Raw genomic sequence first — 21,090 nt, 5'->3', positions numbered from 1 at the left:
GTTTGTGCTATCTCCTCCTGGAGCAGATCTTCCCTCTTTGGACTATGCTGATTTCTACTATGGATCTGGAAGTAAGGTGGGGTGGTAGGAAGGATGCTGAAGAGAATTAGTATCTCTTCTTGAAAGAAATGATGGGCGTAAATGCTTTGAATTACTTTATGCAGGGGACGTCTGTTCCCTCACAGAAAGTGAAAAGCTGCTTCAATTGGCAAGGAAGATTCAGAGAGATTTGGGGTTTTTTGAGTTCCCATTCTGTTTCAGAGATCCATTTATTCCCACCCAAGGCCCTTACCTTAGTATAACTTGATAAAACTGCTTATATAACTGGTTTTACTCCTCTGCAGCCTATATAATTAGATCTTGGGTAGATCCTTAGCCATGTTTTTCTTATAGCTACATTAGACAAGGATTAAAAAAAAGACATCATAGAGGCATTCTGATTCTCCCCTCAAAACTTGATTTTACTTTGAGGGTCTGTTTCCTGGGGTCATGCCTAGTACCAGTCACCATGTCAGCTGGTGGTCAAGGAGGAAACACCCTTAAAAAGATGCAACTGAAAAGAACTTAGTGAAAAGACTTTTTACAGAGGTGTGGGCATGGGTAAAATACAAGGGATGGTGAGGCAGTCAGGTTTTTGCAATGGTGAGAAGTTGTTACTCATGGACTTGAAGGGTCAAGAGGAGGAAATAGGGTTGCCAAGCCTGGGAAGAGATTGAACTGTCTGAAGCTCTCTGATAGGGGTTGCCTGGTAGGTTTTGGTAACCACAGCAAGACAAGGAGGGAGTAGGCAGATTAATACGCTGACCTCTCTCTTTTTTCTCACCGTCTGATCTCCTGATATGCTCCTTCCCATTGGCCAAAACCAGATGGTAATAGAGCAAGGATGATACAGAGACTATCAGTGATAGGCGATTCATCTCTCTTCCATTTCCAGGTAAGATGAAATGGAGAATATGGCCACTTGAAATATTTTCCTAAGGCAAAAACTTCCATTATATATATGGAACATATTTTAGGTGCACTCTCAAATTACAAAACCTGATATATTTTCATCAAAGTCTATTAAAGTTTTTTAGTTAAAAATTTGCAATATTGATAGATTAATATAATCTTGAAGAACAATACAGAATAGAGAGGTAGGAGAAAGGAAATACATACTCTAAAGCTCTAGGAGAATATCTACTTTAAAATGAGATTTGATCAAGTTACAACTCTGAATTAAACAATCTGACTACAACTTTGACCTTTTTACTTTTACTTCCTTAAGGGGAAAAGCTTAGAAGAATATTTGCATATAAGCAATTACTTGAAAATTACATTTTGACAAGCATAAATGAACATAAAACAACTTGAAAGGCTTTCATATTGCACTTAAAATGCTCACATGTTTAAGGGAGTTAAGATATACCAGTTGGGAGAAAACATGTTTTGAATTTGATTCGTGTTTGAAGAACACTTCAAGAAGGTCACCCTCTATAATCCAACAAAACCACTTGTAACAATAGTAATTATAATAGCTTATTGCAAGTACCTTTTTTAAGTCTCTCATCTAAATATAGACCTGCGCTGTTTTCCTTAACCTTGACTGGCAGATACATTTTATTGAGGTGGAGATAAAAGACTGATTTGGAAAAGATTAAAGAGAAAATGTGTATCTGGGGTAGCCAAGGATCTCAGACAGATGAGGAGAGTATATTTCCACTTTGTAATTCCACTTTGTAAATATAAAAATTACACCTGTTAACAAAGTTATGTTTATTAAAAGGATAGATCATCGCTTCTCGGCCTTTTGGCTAAGATCAAGTGTATTTAAAGGGCAGATCAATTGGGAAACTCATAAATTACATTTTGTTTTGTCATTCAATATTTTAAAATATTTGTGACATTACTTAAAATAGTAACATTGTCTTACCCAGTCATAAAATAAAAACACTGAGCATTAAAAAATGTGTAGTATTAGAAACTCTGGCAAATCTGTTCTCCCTTTCTCCCCTTCTTTAGAATAAATAAACCCTAAAATTTCCAAATAAATTTAAAATTTTCACATATTCCAACTGCCTAGTTACCACTTCTAACATCGTATCCAAAGCCAGTCCTTTATGTTTTTAGTATATTTACAAACATTTCCACATATTATCTTACCAGACATATTTTACAACTTTTAATGAAAATTTTGGTTGAGAAATAGTAACAAAAGCAAAACTAAAGTTTAAAAAGATTTTTATTAAAGTGCACTTTACATATAGTAAATGCACATATCTTAACTGTACAGTTTGATGAAATTTGACAAATATATACATACATATAACCCATACTGCTATTAAGATAGAACATATTTCCGTTACCCCAGAGAATCTCTTTTGTGCTCCTTGCCAGTCAATTGTCAGTTGTCCACCCCACCACAAGAGGTAACTGCTGTTCTGATTTCTATCATCATAAATTAGTTTAACCAAATTTAGAACTTCAAATTAATGGAATCCCACAGTAAACTTTTTATGTCTTTTTTTCTCAGTATAATGTCTTTGAAATTCACCTATATTCTTGTATGCATAAGTAGTGCATAGTGCATATGGTACAAAAAAGAGCTTTAAATTTTTTAAATTTTTATTAATTTCTTTTAGAGCTGATGGCTAGACATTTACTAGTATTTTACTAAACATGTTTTTTTCCCCCTTGGGGTAGACACCTAGGAGTGGAATTACAGAGTCATATGTTCCAGTCTTTAAGTTGATAGTTTTTCAAAGTGGTCATACCATTTTGCACTTTCTCCAACAATGTATTAGAGTTATAATTGTTTCACATCATTGCCAACATTTGGTGGTGTCATTCTAGCAGGTGCTTAGTGGTATCTCATTATGGTTTTATTTACATTTTACCAATGACTATTATTATGTGGAGTACTTTTTTGTGCATATTGGCCACCATATACATTTTGGCAATTCTCTGTTCAAGTCTTTTACTCTAATTTTATTGGATGTTTTGTATCACTGAACTCAATGATACAATGATAAGACACATATATTCTGGATACAAATCATTATCAGGTATATGTCTTGTGAATACTTTCTTATTTTTTTATATTCTAAAACTATCTTTTTTTCATTTAATTCTTTAAAAAAATTTTTAATTCCAGTATAGTTAACATACAGTGTTACACTAGTTTCGGGTGTACAATATAGTGATACAATTCTATACATTACACAGTGTTCATCATGATAAGTGTACTGCTAAGCCCCATCACTTATTTCCTGCATCTCTCTACCCACCTCCTCTCCTAACCATTAGTTTGTTCTCTATAGTTAAGAGTCTGGTTTTGTTTTTTTTTTAGTTTCTCTTTCTCTTTGTTTTGTTTCTTAAATTCCACATATGAATGAAATCATGGTATTTGTCTTTCTTTGACTGACTTATTTCACTTAGCATTATACTCTCTAGATCCATCCATGTTGTTGCAAATGGTAAGATTTCATTCCTTTTTATGACCAAGTGCTTTCCATTTCATACACACACACATACACACACACACACACACACACCCCACAGCTTTATCCATTCATCTATTGATGGACACATGGGCTGCTTAATAGTTTGATTATTTTAAATAATGCTGCATTGGACATAGGAATGCATATATCTTTTCAAATTAGTGTTTTCATATTTTTGGGTAAATACCCAGTAGTGGAATTACTGGATAATATGATAATTCTACTTTTAATTTTTTAAGGAACCTTCATATTGTTTTCCAAAGTGACTGCACCAGTTTGCATTCCTACCAACAGTGCATGACAGTTCCTTTTTCTCCACATCTTCACCAAAACTTGTTTTTTCAGTTTTTGATTTTAGCCATTCTGCCAGGTGTGAGGTGATATCTCATTGTAGTTTTGATTTGCATTTCCCTGATAGTGAGTGATGTTGAGCATCTTTTCATGTGTTTGTTGGCCATCTGTATGTCTTCTTTGGAGAAATGTCTGTTCACGTCTTCTGCCATTTTTATTTTATTTTTTTAAAGATATATTTATTTGAGAGAGAGAAAAAGAGAGAGCATGCATGGGGATGGGCAGAGGGAAAGGGAGAGACAGACACCTAAGCAGGGATTCAGAATCACCGTGCAGGGAGCCTGATGCAGGGCTTGATCTCACAACCTTGAGATCATGACCTGAACTGAAATCAAAAGTCAGACACTTTAGTGACTAAGTTACCCAGGTGCCCCTGCCCATTTTTAAATTGGAAAGTTTCTGTTCTTTGGCGTTGAATTCTATAAGTTCTTTATATATTTGAGATACTAATCCTTGATTAGATATGTCATCTGCAAGAATGTCCTCCCATTTAGTAGGTTATCTTTTAGTTTTGTTGATTTTTTCCTTTGTTGTACAGAAGCCTTTTATTTTGACTTGGTCTCAATTGTTGTTGTTGTTGTTGTTGTTGTTTGCTTTTGTTTCCCTTGCCTCAGGAGGCATTTCTAAAAAAAAAAAATGTTTCTATGGCTGATGTCAGAGAAATTGCTGCCTAAGCTCTCTTACAGGATTTTTATAGTTTTGGGTCTCACATTTAGGTTCTTAATCCATCTGGAGTTTATTTTTGTGTATGGTGTAGTGTAAGAAAGCAGTCCAGGTTCATTCTTTTGCATGTAGCTGAACAGTTTTCTCAACACCATTTGTTGAAGAGACTGTCTTTTCTCATTGTATATTCTTTCTTCCTTTATTGAAGATTAATTGACCATACATTTGTGGGTTTATTTCTGGGTTCTCTATCTGTTCTTTTGATCTATGTGTCTGCTTTTGTGCCTGTATCACACTGTTTTAATTACTACAGGTTTGTAGTATATCTTGAAATCTGGAATTGTAATACCTCCAGTTTTGTTCTTCTTTTAAGATTGTTTTGGCATTTGGGTATCTTTGGTGGTTCCATACAAATTTTAGGGTCATTTGTTCTCGTTCTGTGAAAAACGCTGCTGGTATTTTGATAGGGACTGCATTAAATCTGTAGATTGCTTTTGTTAGCATGGACATTTTAACAATATTAGTTCTCCAATCCATGAGCATGAAATATCTCTCCATTTGTTTGTGTCATCTTCAATTTCTTTCACTAATGTTTTACAGTTTTCAAAGCACAGGTCTTTCACTTCCTTGGTTAAGTTTCCTAGGGATTTTATTCTCTTTGGTGCAATTGTAAATATCATTGTTTTCTTAATTTCTCTTTCTGCTTGCTTCATCATTAGTGTATAGAAATGAAACAGATTTCTGTATATTGACTTTGTATCCTGTGATATTACTAAATTTGTCAGTTCTAGTAGTTTTTTGGTGGAATCTTTCAGGTTTACTATATAGAGTATCATGTCATCTGCAAACAGTGATAGTTTTATTTGTTCCTTACCACTGTGGGTGCCTGTTCTTTTTTCTTGTCTGATTGTTGTGGCTAGGAGTTCCAGTACGTGGTGAGAGTGGACATCCTTCTCTTAATCTTGATCTTACAGGAAAAGCTCTCAGGTTTTCACCACTGAGTATAATATTAGCTGTAGGTTTTTCATATATAGACTTTACTATGTTGTGGTATGTTCCCTCTAAACCTACTTTGTTGAGGGTTTTTATCATGAATGGATGTTGAACACTGTCAAATGCTTTTTCTTCATATATTGAAATGGTTTTTCTTCTTTCTCTTGTAGATGTGATGTATCACATTGATGTGCAAAGACTGAACCATCCTTGTCTCCTAGGAATAAATCCCACTTGATCATGATGAATGATTTTTTTTAATGTATTGTTAGATTTGGTTTGCTCATATTTTGTTGGGGATTTTTCATGTTCAACAGAGATACTCACCTGCAGTTCTCTTTTTTTATAGTATGTTTATCTGGTTTTGGTATCAGGATGATGCTGGCCTCATAGAAGGAATCTGGAAGCTTTCCTTTCTCTTCTATTTTTTGGAATAGTTTGAGAAAAATAGGTATTACTTTTTTTAAATGTTTGGTAAAATTCACCTGTGAAGCTGTCTGGTCTGGGACTTTTGTTTGCTGAGAGTCTTTTGATTACATTCAATTTCTTTGCTGGTAATTGGTCTGTTCAAATTTTTTAGTTCTTGATTCAGTTTTGGGAGGTTGCATATTTCTAGGAGTTTATCCATTTCTTCTAGGCTGTCCAATTTATTGGTATATAATTTTTCATAATATTCTCTTATAATCCTTTGTATTTCTGTGGTGTTGGTTGTTATTTCTCCTCTTTTGTTTCTGATTTTGTTTGAGTCCTCCCTCTTTTTTTTGATGAGTGTGACTAAAAGTTTATCAATTTTGTCGATCTTTTCAAAGAATCAGCTCCTGATTTCATTAATATGTTTTTTTTTTTTAGTTTCTATTTCATTTATTTCTACTCTAATATTTATGATTTCCTAATCTTTCTACTGGTTTTGGGTTTTGTTTGTTCTTCTTTTTCTAGCTCCCTTAGGTGTAAGGTTAGGTTGTTTGAGACTTTTCTTGCTTCTTGAGGTAGTCCTGTATTGCTATAAACTTCCCTCTTAGAACAGCTTTGCTGTATCCCCCAAATTTTGGACCACTGTGTTTTTGTTTTCATTTGTCTCCATGTATTTTTTTATTTCCTCTTTGAATTCTTAGTTGACCCATTCATTACTTAATAGCATCTTATTTAACCTCCATATATTTGTTTTCTTTCCAGATTTTTTTCTTGTGATTGATTTCTAGTTTCAGGCATTGTGATTGGAAAAGATGCATGGTATGACTTCCATCTTTTTGAATTTGTTTTGTTGCCTAATATGTGATTTATTCTGGAGAATGTTCCATATACGCTTGAGAAGAATGTGTATTCCACTGTTTTAGGATGGAATATTCTGAATATATCTGTTAGATACATCTGGTCCAATGTGTCTTTCAAAGCCACTGTTCCCTTGTTAATTTTCTGTTTAGATGATCTATCCGGTGATATAAGTGGGTGTGAAAGTCCCCACTATTATTGTATTACTATTGATTACTTCCTTTATGTTTGTTATTAGCTGTTTTATGTATTTGGGAGTTCCCATGTTAGGTGCATAAATATTTACAGTTGTTCTATCTTGTTGGATTGTTCCCTTAATGATTAGATAGTGTCCTTCTTTGTCTCTTGTTACAATCTTTGTTTTAAAGTCTATTTTGTTCAATATAAGTATTGCTACTCCAGCTTTGTTTTCACTTCAATTTGCATGATAAATGCTTTTCCATTCCTTCATTTTCAATGTGCATGTATCTTTAGGTTTGAAATGAGGCTCTTGCAGGCAGCATGCAGATGGGTCTTGCTTTTTGTTTTTTTGTTTCTTTTTAAACAACACTTAGATCAAGATCTGAGCTGAGATCAAGAGTTGGATGCTTAATGGACTAAGCCACCCAGGTGCCCCAAGGATCTTGCTTTTTTTATCCATCACTTTGTCTTTTGATTGGAGTGTTTAGTCTATTCACAAAGTAATTACTGAAGGTACGTACATATTACCTTTCTGTTACCTGTTTTTGTAGTTCTTCTCTGTTCCTTTCTTGCTCTCTTCTCTCATCTAATGCCATCTTTTGATGAATGAATCCTGAAATCAAGCAATAAAAGTCCTTAATTTTGTTCTTTTCTTACAAGATATTTTGAACTATTCTATATCATTTTTATTTTCATATATAGTTTAGATTCAGCTGGGACTTTGGGAGTACATTGAGTCTATAGGTTAATTTGGGGAGATTTGACACTAACGTGCATCTGCTTGACATCTGTATTTTGTAATCCATAAATATATAATATCTCCCTGATTTTTAAGAATTTTAATTTCGTTAGCAAGGTTTTATACGTTTTAGCCAAAAAGTTTTTTTATGAAATTTTACACATTGTTTTTATTATTACTTTTTTTGTTATGTTAGTCACCATACAGTTATTACTATTACTTTTTTAAATGAAAAAAAGATCCCACTTTTTAGAGTATTTTTTATAATAAACGAAGTGAAAATATAAAGATTATTTTTCTTTAGTCTTCTTTTATTTTTTTTAAAGGTTTTATTATTTATTTGACAGAGAGAGAGAGACATCGAGAAAGGGAACACAAGCAGGGGGAGTGAGAGAGGGAGAAGCAGGCTTCCTTCTGAGCAGGGAACCTGATGTGGGGCTCGATCTGAGGACCCTGGGATCATGACCTGAGCAGAAGGCAGACACTTAACCGACTGAGCCACCCAGGCACCCCTCTTTAGTCTTCTTTTATCATTTCAGTAACACCATGTAGGCTTGCCAAATCATCTATGTAATTACTTCTTCATTCTATTGTTATCAATATATTATCTGAAAGCTAAGATAATAGAAAATATTCACTCATTGAGTAAATAAAAGAACAATGAATGAAGATGACTTGGATATATATAGTATATTATACATGCTGATTATATATATTTTATATTGAATATATATATGTTCCCATAGACAATTTATAAGGAAAATACAAGATCCAAAGGAATGGATTAAAGACTTAAATGTAAGACTTGAAACCAGTGATTTCAGGTCTTACATTTAAGTCTTTAATCAATTCCAAGTTCATTTTTGTGAGTGGTGTAAGATAGGGGTCCAGTTTCTTTTTCTTTTTTTTTTTTTATGTGGAGATACAGTTTTCCCAACATCATTTACTGAAGAGACTATCCTTTCTTCATTGTGTGTTCTTGGTAACTTTGTCAAAAATTAGTTGACTGTGTATGTATGTGTGGGTTTATTCCTAGGCTCTCTATTCTATTTCATTGATTTGTGTGTCGGTTTTTATGCCAATACCATGCTGTTTTTATTACTATAGCTTTGTAATATAGTTTGAACTCAGGAAGCATGATGCCTTCAGCTTTGTTCTTTCTGAAAAAGACTGCTTTGGCTAATTGGGGTCTTTTGTGGTTCCATACAAATTTTAGAATTATTTGTTCTATTTCTGTGAAAATTCCATTTGAATTTGATAGGGATTACACTGAATCTGTAGGTTTCTTTGAGTAGTATTGACACTTAATATTAATTCTTCTAATCCATAAGCACAGAATATCTTTCTATTTGTGTCTTCTTCAATTTTTTCCTCAGTTTCTTACAGTTTTCACTGTTTAAATCTTTCATCTCCTTGATTAAATTTATTCCCAAGTATTTAATTCTTTTTGATGCTATTGCAAATGATATACTTTGTCTGATATTAATACAGTTATTCCAGCCTTCTTATAATTAGTGTGTCATGGTATATCGTTTTTCTATCCTTTCATTTTTAACTTACCTATGTCTATGTATCTTGAAAACAACATATAAGTAGATCTTCTTCTCTGCCTTTTAATTGGTTGTCTTGTGCTTTTACATTTAATATAATTATTGATATGGTTAGGTTTAAAGTCTACTATCATATCATACTATTGGTTTTTCCATTTTTCCCATCTATCCTTTTTCTTTTTCCATCTTTTTAATCTCCTTTTAAATTAATTATTTCTCAGTATTATATGATATCTCCTCTCTTGGCTTGTTATTTCATTGTTTTATTTCCTTAGTGATTCCTTTGGTGGTCACAATATACGTCTTTAACCTATCACAGTATACCTTCAATTGATAGTATAACATTTCACATATAATGTAAAAACCATATGTAAATATACTTCCATTTACCTTCTCATCTGTGCTATTTGTCGTGTGTCTTCTAGATATTATAAATTCTATGCCACATTGTTACTTTTACTTCAAATAGTCAACTGTTTTTTAAGAAATTAAGTAGAAAAATATCTAGTGTTCTTTATTCATTTATATTTGAGTTTTTGCCTTTAACCTGAATAAGTTTATTTAACATTTCTTGTAGTGAAAGTCATCACTTCTGTCATCTGAAGATATTTTATTGGGTTTAAGTTCTGAAGAAATATTTTGTTTAATTTTAATTCTAAGTTCACAGTTTATTTCTTAGCATCTTAAAACTGCCATTCTGCACCACAAGTCATAGGTGTATTGTGGGAAGCGTTTCTTTGCTTATAGCCCAGCCTCCAGTATTAAATGAACATGGTGTAAATAAAGAGGGTGGGATATTGAAGATGACATGGCTCTAAAGTGCAGGGAACAGTGCAAAGGAACCTTTGTGCAACTTTTGGCAGCAATCAACATTAGCAAGACCTCAGCTGTTCACAATAGCTAACTGGGCATTGGCTGTCTGGGTTGCCAGCTGTGAACTAGAAGAGAGGTCTCTTGTCAAGTAAACATAAAGTGGTTCTCTTTTCCCCAGGTGGTGGGGCTGCACATGAGCAGTAGTTGCAGCTTTGGAAAGATGGAGCAAGAGCAAAGGAAAAAGATCTCTTCAGTTCCAGAAAGTCTCTTGAAAAATTGGAGGGCTTATCAGGCCCTCAAAGCCACTCAAGCAAAGCAGGCACTTTTGGATAAGAAGGAGCCAAAGAAAGGAAAATAACTCAAGTTTAAGCAACTGGAATGGTTCCTAAGCAATTCCTGGCTACGATAACATGACAGGGCCCACCTCAGGCCACTAGAAAGAAGTGAAACCTCATGACTATGAAGTGCCAGATAAACATTTCTTGGTCTTTATTATATGCATCTAAGGATTAATGGGGTGAGTTTAATGGTGCAGAGGATCATTGCAAGGTTCACCTGAAGAAGATTTTTCAGTGGTGTCTTTGTCAAAGTGACCCCCCAGACCATATAGTGGAATCTCATACGACCTGAGGATTTCCAAATCTGAAGTCTGTTTCGGAACTCATCTTGAAATGTGGACAAGGCAAGATCAAGAATAAAACCATCCTTTAGAGAGGGTGAGGAAAGATGGCAGAGGAGGAGGGGACCCTATTTCAACTGGTCCCCAGAATTGAGCTGGATATCTACCAGACCATTCTGAGCACCCACGTAATTAGCCTGAGATGTAAGAAGATCTGGATCTCTACAAACAGAATATCGCAGGCTGGTTTCGAGGTATGAAGCGGGGAGCTGTGATTCTGTGGGCAGATATCAGAAGATAAATGGCAGCGGGAGGATGCCTGGCTGTGGGGATCCTACACCACTAGTGAGCGACAGCCTCGCTCGCTGGGGACGGGGCACAGACTCGCAGACCGGTAGCGGCGGGGAAAGGCCTTTAGGGCAGCTCCCGGGGCAGAAACCCAGAGCAGCGGGGTCGTGTGTGCAAACTGGGAGCAGCTGGTGGTTTTAGAAGCACAAAGGGCAGAGACGTGCCCCGACCTGGAGCCAGGACTGGGAGCACTGCAGAGGGGTGCACAATCTAGGATGCTGCAGTTTATAGCAACACGAACAGAAACGGAGACAGTGTGGCCTGGAGAGCTCTCTGAAGAACAGACTGCAATTTCTCTGCTCTGAGGCAGAGGGCTGGAAACGGTTTCTTCTGTTCTGACTCCTGGAAGAGATGCGGAAAGCCACCAGGGAAAGCCGCCAGAGAACAAAAGCCCCCAAACCTGATTCCCACTGAGTGCATCCCCCGCCAGAGGGGGGCAGAGCAACTCCGCCCAAACAGGGTTGCCTGAGTAACAGCGCAGCAGGCCCCTCCCGCAGAAGACAGGCTGGGAAAACAAGAGGCCAGCCACCCTAACGTCCCTAGAAAACAGGTGCATCTTGCTTGGGTTCTGGTCAATAATTTGGACTCTATACATTCCCTCAACCACCCATCAACAGAATGACTAGGAGGAGGAAACCCCAAAATAGAAAAGACTCAGAGATTATGACTTATGCTGTAGATTTACAAATGAATGCAGATATAACCAAGATGTCAGAGATGGAATTCAGGCTAGCAATTGTGAAGACAATAGCTAGAATGGAGAAATCAATTAATAGCAACATAGAGTCTCTAAGGGCAGAAATGAAAGCTGAATTGGCAGAACTTAAAAATGTTATCAAGGAGATCCAATCCAATCTAGATAATCTAACAGCGAGGGTAAGTGAGGCAGAAGAACGAAATAAGCGACCTGGAAGACAATATAATAGATAAAAAGGGAAAAGAGGAGGCCAGGGAAAAACAACTCAGAATCCATGAAAATAGAATCAGAGAAATAAGTGACACCATGAAGCATTCCATTGTCAGAATAATTGGAATCCTGGAGGGAGTGGAGAGAGAGAGACGACTAGAAGATGTATTTGAGCAAATTGAACTTCCCTAATCTGGGGAATGAAACACACATTCGCATCCTAGAGGCAGAGAGGACCCCTCCCAAGATCAAAGAAAACAGGCCAACACCCCGGCACGTAATAGTAAAACTTGCAAATCTTAGAAACAAGGAAACCATCTTAAGGGCAGTTAGGGGGAAGAGATTCCTTATGTACAGAGGGAGGAACATCAGAATAATGTCAGACCTATCCACAGACACCTGGCAAGCCAGAAAGGCCTGGCAAGACATATTCAGGATACTAAATGAGAAGAAACATGCAGCAAGAATACTTTATCCAGCAAGGCTGTCATTTAGAATGGATAGAGAGATGCAGAGCTTCCAAGACCGGCAGAAACTGAAAGAATATGTGACCACTAAGCCGGCCCTGCAAGAAATATTAAGGGGGGTTCTATAAAAGGAGAAAGACCCCAAGAGTGATAACAACAGAAATTTACAGGGACAATCCGTAAAAACAACATCTTCACAGGCAACATGATGACAATTAATTCATATCTTTCAATAATCACTCTCAACGTGAATGGCCTAAATGCTCCCGTAAAACGGCACAGGGTTGCAGATTGGATAAAAAGACAGGATGCTTCCATATGCTGTCTACAAGAGATTCATCTTGAACCTGAAGATACATCCAGACTGAAAGTGAAGGGATAGAGATCCATCTTCCATGCCAGCAGACCTCAAAAGAAAGCTGGGGTAGCAAATCTTATATCAGACAAATTAGAATTTAAACTAAAGTGTGTAGTTAGAGACACAGAAGGACACTATATCATTCTTAAAGGGTCTATCCAACAAGAAGATCTAACAATTGTAAATATCTATGCCCCCAACATGGGAGCAGCCATCTACATAAGCCATCTGTTAACCGAAATAAAGAGTCATATTGATAACAATACGTTAATTGTAGAGACCTCAATACTCCACTCTCAGCAATGGACAGATCATCTAAGCAGAAAATCAACAAGGAAACAAGAGCTTTGAATGATACACTGGACCAGATGGACCTCATAGATATATACAGAACATTCCACCCTAAAACAACAGAATACTCATTCTTTTCGAGCGCACATGGAACTTTCTCCAGAATAGACCACATACTGGGTCACAAATCCGGTCTCAACCGATACCAGAAGACTGAGATTATTTCCTGCATATTCTCAGACCACAATGCTTTAAAACTGGAACTCAATCACAAGAAAAAATTTGGCAGAAATTCAAACACTTGGAAGCTAAAGCCCACTCTGCTCAAAAATGTTTGGGTCAACCAGGAAATCAAAGAAGAACTTAATTCATGGAAATCAATGAGAATGAAAACACATCGGTCCAAAACATGGGATACTGCAAAGGTGGTCCTAAGAGGGAAATACATAGCCATCCAAGCCTCACTCAAAAAAATAGAAAAATCCTGAATTCGCCAACTAACTCTACACCTTAAAGAACTAGAGAAAAAGCAACAAACGATGCCTAAGCCACACATTAAAAGAGAAATAATTAAGATTAGAGCAGAGATCAATGAATTAGAAACCAGAAACACAGGAGATCAGATCAACGAAACTAGAAGTTGGTTCTTTGAAAGAATTAATAAGATTGATAAACCACTGGCCAGACTTACCAAAAGAAAAGAGAAAGGACCCAAATTAATAAAATTATGAATAAAAGGGGAGAGATCATGACTAACACCAAGGAAATAGAAACAATTATTGGATTATTATTATCAACAACTATATGCCAATAAACTGAGCAATCTGGATGAAATGGAGGCCTTCCTGGAAACCTATAAGCTGCCAAGACTGAAACAGGAAGAAATTGACAAACTGAATAGGCCAATAACCAGTAACAAGATTGAAGCAGTGATCAAAAACCTCCCAAAAAACAAGAGTCCAGGGCCTGATGGATTCCCTGGGGAATTCTACCAAACATTCAAAGAAGAAATAATACCTATTCTACTGAAGCTGTTTCAAAAAATAGAAACAGAAGGAAAACTTCCAAACTCATTCTGTGAGGCCGGCGTTACCTTAATCCCCAAACCAGGCAAAGACCCCATCAAAAAGGAGAATTTCAGACTGATATCCCTGATGAATATGGATTCCAAAATCCTCAACAAAATCCTAGCTAATAGGATCCAACAAAACATTAAAAGGAATCATCCACCATGACCAAGTGGGATTTATCCCCGGGATGCAAGGGTGGTTCAACATTCGCAAATCAATCAATGTGATAGAACACATTAATAAGAGGAGGGAGAAGAACCATATGGTCCTCTCAATCGATGCAGAAAAAGCATTTGACAAAATACAACATCCTTTCCTGATTAAAACTCTTCAGAGTATAGGGATGGAGGGAACATTCCTCAAGTTCATAAAATCCATCTATGAAAAACCCACAGTGAATATCATCTTCAATGGGGAAAAGCTGAGAGCCTTTCCCTTAAGATCAGGAACACGTCTAGGATGCCCACTCTCGCCACTACTGTTCAACATAGTACTAGAAGTCCTAGCCACAGCAATCAGACAACAAAAAGAAATAAATGGTATTCAAATTGGCAAAGAAGAAGTCAAACTCTCTCTTTTCGCAGACGACACGATACTTTATGTGGAAAACCCAAAAGACTCCACCCCCAAATTATTAGCACTAATACAGCAATTCAGTAATGTGGCAGGATACAAAAATCAATGCACAGAAATCAGTTGCTTTCTTATACACTAACAACGCAACTGTAGAAAAGGAATTAGAGAAACAATTCCATTTACAATAGCACCAAAAACCGTAAGATACCTCGGAAAAAACCTAACCAAGGACGAAAGGATCTATACTCTAGGAACTACAGAACACTCATGAAAGAAACTGAAGACACAAAAAGATGGAAAAATATTCCATGCTCACAGATTGGAAGAATAAACATTGTTAAAATGTCTATGCTACCCAGAGCAATCTATGCCTTCAATGCCATCCCGATCAAAATTCCAATGACAGTTTTCAAAGTGCTGGAACAAACAATCCTAAAATGTGTATGGAATCAGAAAAGACCCCGAATTGCCAAGGAAATGTTGAAAAAGAAAAACAGAGCTGGTGGCATCACGTTGCCCGATTTCAAGCTATATTACAAAGCTGTGATCACCAAGACAGCATGGTACTGGCACAAAAACAGACATATAGACCAATGGAACAGAAGAGAGAACCCAGATATGGACCCTCAACTCTATGGTCAAATAATCTTTGACAAAGCAGGAAAAAACATGCAATGGAAAAAGACAGTTTCTTCAATAAATGGTGCTGGGGAAACTGGACAGCCATATGCAGAAGAATGAAACTCGACCATTCTATTACACCATACACAAAGATAAACTCAAAATGGATGAAAGCCCTCAATGTGAGACAGGGATCCATCAAAATCGTAGAGGAGAACATAGGCGGTAACATCTTTGACATCGCCCACAGCAACTTCTTTCAAGATACATCTCCAAAAGCTAGTGAAACAAAAGCAAAAATGAACTTTTGGGACTTCGTCAAAATAAAAAGCTTCTGCACAGCAAAGGAAACAGTCAACAAAACAAAGAGGCAACCCACAGAATGGCAGAAGATATTTGCAAATGACACTACAGATAAAGGGCTGGTATCCAAGATCTATAAAGAATTTCTCAAACACAACACCCAAAAAACAAATAATCAAGTCAAAAAGTGGGCAGAAGATATGAAAAGACACTTCTCTGAAGAAGAAGACATACAAATGGCTAACAGACACATGAAAAAATGTTCATCATCATTAGCCATCGGGGAAATTCAAATCAAAACCACATTGAGATACCACCTTACACCAGTTAGAATGGCAAAAATGGACAGGGAAAGAAACAACAAATGTTGGAGAGGTTGTGGAGAAAGGGGAACCCTCTTACACTGTTGGTGGGAATGCAAGTTGGTACAGCCACTTTGGAAAACAGTGTGGAGGTTCCTCAAAAAATTAAAAATAGAGCTACCCTATGACCCAGCAATTGCACTCCTGGGTATTTACCCCAAAGACACAGATGTAGTGGAAAGAAGGGCCATATGCACCCCAGTGTTCATAGCAGCAGTGTCTGCAAAAGCCAAACTGTGGAAAGAGCTGAGATGCCCTTCAACAGATGAATGGATAAAGAAGATGTGGTCCATATAGACAATGGAATATTACTGAGCCATCAGAAATGATGAATACCCAGCTTTTACATCAAGATGGATGGGACTGGAGGAGATGATGCTAAGTGAAATAAGTCAAGCAGAGAAAGTCAATTATCATATGGTTTCACTTATTTGTGGAACATGAGGAATAGCGTGGAGGACATTAGGAGAAGGAAGGGAAAAATGAAGGGGGTAGAAATCAGAGGGAGAGATGAACCATGAGAGCCTATGGACTCTGAGAAACAAACAGGGTTTTAGAGGGGAGGGTGGTGGGGGGATGGGTTAGCCTGGTGATGGGTATTAAGGAGGGCACGTATTGCATGGAGCACTGGGTGTTATACGAAAACAATGGATCGTGGATCACCACATCAAAAACTAATGATGTATTGTATGGTGACTAACATAACATAATAAAATAAAAAAAAAAATTAAAAAAACAAAACAAAACAAAAAAAACCCCATCCTTTTGACAGACAACATAGTGATTTAGTGATTTAGGAGCACCTGGGGAAGTATGGTGTTATTTGCTTGGAAGACCTCATTCATGAAATTGCCTTTCCAGGGAAGAATTTCCAGGTGATCTCCGAGTTCTTAATGCCCTTTCCATCTCTCATGCTACGAGGAATAAAGTGGGCTTCCTCAAGGAGGTGGGCTTACCTGGCTATGAAGGTGAATGCACCAATCAGCTCATTTGGCCGCTGAACTAAACCCATAATATCTGTAAGCACAGCATGTTGGAGGCAGGTGTTTTGTCTTTTGAAACGGTTATCCAGTATTTTCAGAGAAGATTATTTTCTGTTACATCTTCAGTAACTAGAGGGAAGGGTCATGAAAAAAATGATGATGTTCCTGGTAGGCACTTCTCATTTTATATAACCGGCACTTCCGGTTCCAAGGAAAAGTTCCAGTGTGTTTTCCACATTGGCTGCCACCACCGCCTCCGAAATCAGCAGAGGACTCATGCCATGGAAGAGGGAGTCCTGCTATGTCACATTTTCTATACTGAGGATTAATGTTGATGAGTGAATACCCAAGCATGAATACAAGACAGCAGCGGAACAAACCCAGGGACATACTTGAACCTGGGGGGCTCCTTGGGTCTTGTTTTGGAAGGAACTTGAAATACAGTTACAAAGAAGAGCACAAAACAGTGCTCGATTGTCTCTGCTATGAGTCCATCGTTCTAACTTCTCAGGGATGGCTTTGTGAGTTCTCAGACTTGTCTGACTCTTAAGTGTATCTGGTGGCTTCCTTATCCCAGCCCACAGTTGGACTACTTCTTTTCTCTAGTTCAGGATTTTAACCTATTCGTGGGTCTACGAAAAGGGAAGAATCCTTTTCCCAGGAAAATGCATACACTCAAATTTTTACTTGCAAGTTTGTAAGTTCATAGACTCTTCTTAGGGACCCATGTACCTTATGTGAGGAAGTCCTGCACTATCAGGATTGGTCACCTGGGCCCTGACCTTGCTAGGCTCCTGTGGTTCCATGTCTGTGGAAGACCAAAGCTTATCAAGATGGCTTTTTTCCTTGGAGCCAATTGGGTGTTTCCTATTAGGAACACAGTGGTAGATTCCTGATTCTCCTAACCATCTAACTAAGGGAAATATCCACCATTTATTTCTGCTGGGTTCAAGATGGGATTTTCTTGGCTTGGCATGGATGAAGTTAGTACTCTTAGGTCTTCTAGGCCCCAGACAGGCTTAATTGGACTCTCTCCTTGCATAGTCTAGTCTCCAAAAGCATTGCTCTCTACCCTGCTGGTAATGACGTACTAGACCAACACTAAGGCTCCTGGGGACATTAGACCTAAAAAGGGGACCTGATCCTGCCTGTGTTTATCATCAGTGTCCCCCCTTCGTAGGTGGGTCTTCCTCTGCTACTGTCACTTTGTTGCCTCAACTGCTATCTGAGTAGTTGGTGAGGGTGTGCCAGGCATAAGTTAAGACTTGAAAACATGCTTAACCATTGTGTCCCCTGGGCCCTTAAGATCAGCTTTGCTGCACTTTTGGCCCATGTGGCCCTCAAACATAGCTGTGAGGTTGAGTCAGAAGTATAACAATGCCTTAAAATGTACCAGCTTACGAGGCGATTAATTAAGTTGGTTGGCTCAAGAGTTAACTTGCCAGGAATAGATGTTAGAGCTTACTCTAATACTTTAAAACACTGTGAAATCAAATTACTTTAAAATGATGTACAGGAAAAGAGCAGTTGTGAGTGTGAAAGCCCAGGGTTTCTATCCCAGATCTGATTTATACTAAATATAGGAATAATGTTTCCATTCTTACCTGCAAAATGGGGCTAATACAGTCTAGCATGTGTGCCTCACTCACAAAATTGTTCAAGGGTTTTATGCAAAATAATAGTTTTTCACTTAGAATTCTATGTAAGTAAATAAGAGGTTATAAAAATTTTTTAAACTTGTCATTCCATTGTTTTCTGGCTTACATTGTTTCTGATGAGAATTCAGTGGATATTCTATTGTTCCTTTCCTGTATCTAGTATGTTTTTTTCTTATGGATGTTTTGAGGTTTTTATTTTTAATTTGGTTTAAAGCAATTGTGCTATAATATTCCCAGATGTGGTTTTCTTTGTGTTTATCCTGCTGTGGTTCATTCCTCCATCATGGCCAGAATGAGAAGTTGGGATTTCCAAAGTCAGATTTTTAAATGTTCACTTTTTGGCTGAGGAGATGAATATAAATATCCTCGGGGACATTAGTTATTTGGTAATAGACAATGTTCTCTGGGGGTTATTTTTCATTAAATTTGGAAACTTCTTTGACTATTATTTCTTCTAACATTTATTTTCCTGTCAAAATCTCTCTTCTCCTTCCGGAATTTTTATTCCATGTTTGTTAGACATGTGACTTTATAATACTCAACCAGTCACTGAAGCTCTGATCATTTTTTTTTCCAGTCTTTTTTTCTTTCACTGTTTTCTATTTACCTGTCTTACAGAGCTTTTCTTTTGCAGTATACGAACAGCTTTTAAGGTTCAATTGTGCTAATTTCAAAAATTCCAGACATTTTTTAGTTCTACAACTTTCATTTGCTTTCCCCTCTCGTTTCCTTTTATTTGCTGAGTTTCCCCCACCTGTTCACTCATTTATTCATCTTTGTTCTTAGATTTTTTTACCATATTTATAATAGCTGCCTGAAGTCTTTGGCTACTAATTCCAACACGTCTGTCATCTCTTGAGTTTTTTCTGTTGTTTCTCTCCTCCAATTTTGGTCATATTTTCTGATTTTTCAGATGACTAGTAATTTTTACTTTTTTTAAAGATTTTGTTTATTTATTTGAGAGAGAGAATGAGAGAGAGAGAGCATGAGATGGGTGAGGGTCAGAGGGAGAAGGAGACTCCCTGCTGAGCAAGACGCCAGATGCAGACTCAATCCCGGGACTCCAGGATCATGACCTAAGCTGAAGGCAGTTGCTTAACCAACTGAGCCACCCAAGTGCCCCTAATTTTTAAATTTTTACGATGGACAATGGAGTGCTATCGTTTAGATTCTGAATTTGTCTTCCTATAAAGAATTTTTGGCTTTATTCTGATAGAGAATTAATTTACTGATAGCTCCACATGTTTCTCCTGAGGCTTGGTTTTAAACTTTGTTAGAATGGGTCCAGAGTATCCCTTATGCTAGGGCTGGAATAATCGTCCTCCTAAATCATGACTTTTCTTGTTGTTGCAGAAGTGGACTGTCTCCCAGCACTATGTATTCTTTGGTATTTACATTCAGCTCACATTCCTGAAGTAACTGCTCCTTACTAGCCTTCTCTGAGTTTGACCATATGCATGCACAGGTACTAAGTCAAAGACTCAAGAGGACACCTATGTAGATTTCTGGGGCTTCGTTTCTGCTAAGCTCTCTTATGTCTGGTACCCTGATATGCAAATTCCGGCTGCTTCAGTAGTCCTAAACTTCACACTCTATTTCATACGGCCAACTATTTCATATGGCTGTTCTCTGTTCAGGCTCCATTTCCCTGGGTCAATTATAGGTAGAGCCAGAAGTTGGGATTTTCAAAATTCAGTTCATTTCTTGCTCAATAAATGATTGAATTTTCTCCAACACAGTTATTTGGTGACTGGACAATATCCTCCATCACAAAAATATATATTTATTGAACAGTTTCTTGTGCCAGGACTTATACTACATGCTTTATATACATTTCCTCACTTAATTTTGCAAATAAATCAATTAAGTATGGGTATTCCTATTAACTCCATTTTAGAAAGTAAGAAAATAAAATTTAGAGTATAACAAAGACTTGTCTAAGACTCTGTGTCTGATGATTGGTTGAGCCAGAAGTTGAACCCAGAATTGTAACTCCAGAGCAAACCTAAAAACTGTGCTATGACTGTTCTATTCCTAAACAATCTGCCTATATAACAAAAGCTGTTCTTCTAGTGAAAATTGTTTTCCATAATGGAAAATACAGCAATCTGTATGGGCTCACTACCTCTGAAAAGCCTGGTGGATGTATGTAATTATTCTAAAATCATCTTCATTATACCCCCAGATACCCAAGAATGGAGAAACTGAAAGTCCTGCATTAGATTTTTTTCTAAAGGGAAAATAAATTGATTTCATTAAAAACCGAAATAGGAAGGAAGGAGGGTAAGTGTAGTTTACTATTTGTCAAAAAAGGTACAAATACAATTTTAAAAAATTAATACTTGATTTTTTAGAGCAGTTTTAGTTTCACAGCAAAATTGAGCATAAAATACAGAGAGTTCTCACATACCCCCTCCTAGCACACAGGCGGCGTCCCCTATCATCAACATCCTGCACCATTGTGGTAAATCTGTTAGAGTCAATGAA

General features: G+C 37.1%; 2 pseudogenes; both read left to right on the top strand.

Annotated features, from left to right (window-relative positions):
- Nucleotides 1-1,773: 1,773 nt before the first annotated feature.
- On the top strand, nt 1,774-1,917 carry LOC114220155 (U2 spliceosomal RNA; annotated as a pseudogene).
- An 8,316-nt stretch (nt 1,918-10,233) lies between these two features.
- On the top strand, nt 10,234-16,968 carry LOC114220082 (large ribosomal subunit protein uL30-like; annotated as a pseudogene).
- The last annotated feature ends 4,122 nt before the right edge of the window (nt 16,969-21,090 follow it).

The sequence above is a fragment of the Eumetopias jubatus genome, unplaced genomic scaffold (genome assembly GCF_037043125.1).
Source record: "Eumetopias jubatus isolate StellerSeaLion01/CBP00866 unplaced genomic scaffold, mEumJub1_p1.0 scaffold_2, whole genome shotgun sequence".
In the NCBI taxonomy this organism is placed as follows: domain Eukaryota; kingdom Metazoa; phylum Chordata; class Mammalia; order Carnivora; family Otariidae; genus Eumetopias; species Eumetopias jubatus.
Note: the sequence above shows the minus strand (reverse complement) of the source record. Positions and strands in the feature narration are given on the sequence as shown.